This window comes from Bombus impatiens, unplaced genomic scaffold, assembly GCF_000188095.3.
Source record: "Bombus impatiens unplaced genomic scaffold, BIMP_2.2 scf_2850, whole genome shotgun sequence".
Classification (NCBI taxonomy): Eukaryota; Metazoa; Arthropoda; class Insecta; order Hymenoptera; family Apidae; genus Bombus; species Bombus impatiens.
Window position 1 is genome coordinate 66,508 of NT_179269.1, and position 5,035 is coordinate 71,542.

The following is a 5,035-nucleotide window of genomic DNA, read 5'->3' on the forward strand; positions in this document are numbered from 1 at the left end:
CCCGTTGACGCGCCTCTGCGCGCTTGCTCGCTCGGTCCTTCTCGCTTGTCTCCTCTCTGGCTGGGGCAAGCTCGAACCAGCCCTGACGCTCTCTGCACACGCGCGCACTCGCCCATCAGATGATTGGTCATTGGGAACCAGAGAGAGAGAGAGAGAGACAGAGGGAGAGAGAGAGAAAGAGAGAGAGAGAGAGAGAGAGAGAGGACATTACTGGAAGAAGCGTGGTCACGTGTCCGCAGCCCTTTCCGAGAAAATTCGGGCCTCTGGCCTCAGGGCTGCAGTATGTTCTATGACTTTTTGATAAAGAATTCTTGGCATCATTAAATACCATTTTGTACTATCGACGAGGGTGAAATTGTGGTTTCGGTTATTTAGGAAGTAAACTGATTGACTACATCGGTTTGGTTGTCTTGAGTTTGTTAATTAGTTGGGTATATTTTACTGCTGTGTTCCACGTTGAATCTTTAGGTAAATTAGTGTTAAAGCGTGATAATTGTTTGTGTAAACGACAAAAGGTTCGTAGAACTCGGTTACTTTCTCGTTCTAGGGTACCGTATTTGTTTCTGGAGAGAGACGAGCAAGGTGTATTTAGAAATCGAATATTCAGGGTCAATGATATTCACGGGGGATCGCTGGTGCTGAGAACTCGGTTGTAATGGTTTCTCATAGCGTTGTCTCAAAATTTCTTCTACAAATATACCACACAATGGAGTTACTTTCTCACAGAACATTACTACAAACCTGTCTGTATTTTAGAATAATCACCTACATTTTAAAATATTGAAACTTGGTTTTGAATATAATTACCACGTCCACATAGTAGTAGTTCATAAAATAACTTTGCGAGAAGCTTGCCCGAGAAAATCATAAAATTTCACGACCCGTAATACTTTTTGAAAGTCGGGGTACATGGAAGGATCGAGAAGACGGAGGATCGAGCGATAACCGCCGCGATTTCGCTTTCAACAAACCGTATAATACCTCGCATTATGTAGAAGATACTTCAATCTCACGCCTCCGCAACTTTCCTCGCAGCGACCTCCTATTCAACGAATCATACGCACCCAGTTCGCGAATTCTTTTCTCCTTCTTCCTTCTACCTATTTAAAATTCCGTTGTTCTATTCCGCTTCGATGTACGAACGAATCTCGATGGATTTTTTTTCTATGCCCGTAAGTTATCATCAAGTCTCGCATTCTTGGGTAGATTTTTCTACCTGTTCAGCATCTTATTCGTTAGAATCGAATATCAGTAGCAATGCAACAGGTTCAGGTAGACTGTTTGAAATTAATGTATTCCTGCGACAGTCGCGCGTAACGTTTAACGGTTTTTCATGGAATGTCCGTAGTGCGTGGACGAGTTGGGACTGCGCCAGACCTCGTCAAGGAGAACAACCGGCCGCGCCTCGACGTGACCCCGAAGACACCTAGAAAAATGTATTGAGAAGGAAAAAGATGAGAGGGCAAAGGCGTCGTTTCCGATCGACGCGAACACGAGATTGGATCGCCGCTACTTTCTCCGCGAACGGACTTCCTTGCTTCAAATTCCTTAATTCCACGCTGTCTTTATTTATGACTTAATTCTGCGAAGAGTATTTTTTATCTTGCTTTTTAATAGAAAGTAATTTAAAGAAGATATTAGTATGGTAACGTGAATCTCATCTATTTTTTATTTTTTTTATTTTAGGTATATTGCCCGCCATGAATATTAAAACACCTACTCGTATTTAATACATATTAAATGCTCATTGCTTTTACTTTCTAGTTATTTTATCATGAATCTATCATTCCTCTCATTTGCATCACACACATGTATTTTATAACGAACAGTAATAATTAAGATGAGATTTATTAGAATTTTTCAGTGAATATAACGAGTAAGTGTCTTATTGCCGATGAATGTTAATAATTTTTTATTAGACTGCGGATTTTTATGCAAAAAAAGTAGAACCTCTGCACAAAAGTGTTTTATATGCCAAGTATTATAGGCAATACTATACTTTGGATATGCCATATATTTTTTCATATTGTATGCATTCTGTGCCATTTTGTGCTTTGAAATTTCCTATAAATGCATGAAAATCCGTAATTATAATAAAGAATTTTAAGATCATAAGATATAATGTAGAAAAACATCTACTGAAAAAATTCTTCGGTAATGATTGAGCAATTACAGATTCTAACGCAGCCATCATCCAACCACCTAGTCATTAGAAACGAGTTTCGCGATTTTCCATTCCATAAAGCGAAAGTGTGTGCAAACATCTCGCGTATCAATAGAACCAAACGACGAGAAAACTCAACAGGACCAAAATAAGACAAAATCGCCAACGTTACCTTCTCCCAAGAAGAACTTTCACTTTATCTTCATGGCTGGCTACTAACGTCGCGTCGGTTAATTTCGATTCTCTCTTAAGGTAAAACTTTCTTATCATTGATAGATCGAACGATCTACAGATCGATGAAACGTATCGTGAATGAAAGTGCAACGCACGTTATTTTGATGATTATTACGGATGGTTTGTGCGACTGTGCAGATATTCTCGATGACCAAAACGCTAATCTCGATGGCAGAACGAGGTGGCTCAGAACTGAGCGTAGCTGGTAATGGAACACTTTCCTCTCGACGCCGGCGAGAGTGAACTCGCCCGAGGATCGAGGTCAGGTCAAGGCCCTCACGGAGCGAGGCTTCGAGCTTCTCGTGCTTCTCTCTTTCTTCCTTGTGCTTTCTTCTTTATCATACAACCCTGTGAATGTAGAAAATGTCGATCCGTACGTTATAGGAAATGGTTCCTTGTGTTTAAATCATGTCTAACCCTCTATAATAGAATTTCTCATTGAAACGATCAGTCACTAAATTCTAGAGAAATAAAGTTTCAAGTTGGATGAATTTAGTTCGTAAAGAGGTTTCAACGTGTACGATTATTGGTTGTATTATATTATGTGTTCGTTGACAAATTTGTTAACTGATCACTTTTGTGCGGAGTGAATCTATCGTGATAACGCAGCTTCTTGATTACTTTGGTACTCGAAACAGACGATCTTCCAGCTTAAATTCAGTCTATGAATGAAACTACTCCGGAGAAGAAAAAGTAGCACACGGCGGAGAATCGGAGACGCGTCTGGCACTAATGAATGAACACGATTTACGTATATCTGATCCGACAACCCTGATTCGCGAATTTTGTGCTCAGTTGCTATTAGCCGAAAAAAGAAAGCTTTCCATATACATATATGCACCTACGTGAATGAGTTCTCATTCTTCTCTTTCTACATTCTTGCTTCTGTAATCTATAGCATCATCATCCTATACAATCTTCAAATACATAATGGAGAGGAAAACAACTTCAATTGTTACCGATATTTGTTCCACTTTCCATCCCATTTTTAACGAATCATAATCCTACGATTAACTACTGTGATCTATTCTTCTGCTGTCTCATATTAACCCCCAAATATAATACGAACGCAATAAAGAAGAGAAAGAACTCAAATGGTAACGCATATTCGTTCTACTTTCAGTACTACTTCTAGCCGATCATAACTCTAATTCCAAATACACAATGAAGATAAAGAAGCTCGAACCGCAACCTATATTCAGCACAAATAACTCAATAAATTCTAGTAATATCATGCTAATAACCAATTAATACCATATCAATAATTCTAATTCAATCTTCTACATTACACTCCTACGTTAGCCTCTCACATTCGAATAGAACGAAAGAAAGAAAAGAAACTGTATTCGTTCCACTCTTGATACTACTTCGAACAGATCATAATTCTCATATTACGCACCAAACAGAAGAACCTAATCCACTCTTTTTCAGCAATCTTCCCATTAATGAAATCTCGTGCAACACGTGGAACAGACGGAAAGTCGGTGCGGAAAAAGGAGGTAAATGATTCGTGGACTCTCGGGACGACTTTCGGAAGTGTCGAAAAGGGCCGAGGCATCTTCAGAACGGGACCACCTGACCCAAGATGTGTTTGAGGATCGATGAACCTCACATCGTCAAGAAGGTAGAGGGAGAGGATCGATCGACCGATGGGTAGGAGGGGATTGTGCCAACGCATGCTGGGAGAAAGAGAGACACAGCCTTTTCTTCAAAATGATAGAGAGTGTTAGACTCACGTTGAAAAGGCTCGGCGCGGATGCTGACTGGCCTGGTCGGCCCGCTCGGCCTGGTTTACTTCTCGATCGTGTGTCTGGCTCGACCGTGCGTGTGTGCGCTAGTACGCGAAGCTTCCAGGTCCGAGGCAAGTGCGTAAGGTGCTCGCGCGTTTCCAGTATGTAGGTAACGCGTCTCTGCTCTCTTCGTCTCGTCTCTGGCTTGATCGCGACGAAAAAGAGGAAGAAGGCGGAAGTAGGGACGCTCTCGTGCCCTGTATCGAGCGACGCGAAAAACACGATATCGAATCTTCTGGTCGTGTCGCGGTTCGTTTCATTCAGCGTTACTTTCGATGAGCCTTGGAATTCGCGGACTGTAGAATCTCATACGGATCTGCCGAAGCTTTACTCCGTGGCATCGAATTGCTCGGAGTTCCTTCTTCGACATATGTTGCCACTTTATTGATGTTATTATTCGATTAATTGAATTGGGAAATTGTTTAGGAATACGGGTGTACGAGCAAGGTAAAGAACAAGTTCGCCGATGGTACAAAGAATCTTAATATATTTCCATATCTATAAATATACATGGCTGCCTGGCAGCTCCACGCAGAACAATAAATACTGTGAATGAGACGATCAAGTGGTCGATAACGATGATCATTTAGTAGATGTTAAGAGGGAAAACATGATAAAGAGAGAAAGAAACGATAAAGAGGGAAAAGAAGAATGGAGCGGAACAAATAGAAAGAAGGAGTCGTAGAAAATGGGAAAATGAGAAAGGTGAACAGTCGAAGAGGAAAGCAACATCCGACAAACATCACACGGATGCCTCGTGAAAGCGAAGTCTAACGAGATTGAAAATACGTCTCGCTGTTGCCCCTTTATTTTGCTAAGTAGACGATGGCTTGTAGGCGGAATAGGC

General features: G+C 41.1%; 1 long non-coding RNA gene across 1 annotated transcript; it reads left to right on the forward strand.

Annotated features, from left to right (window-relative positions):
* The first annotated feature begins 253 nt into the window (after positions 1-253).
* On the forward strand, positions 254-3,966 carry LOC117152481. Its single transcript, XR_004462869.1, has 3 exons — positions 254-468; positions 1,349-2,416; positions 2,537-3,966. It is a non-coding gene; the product is annotated as an uncharacterized LOC117152481 (long non-coding RNA).
* Positions 3,967-5,035: the final 1,069 nt, after the last annotated feature.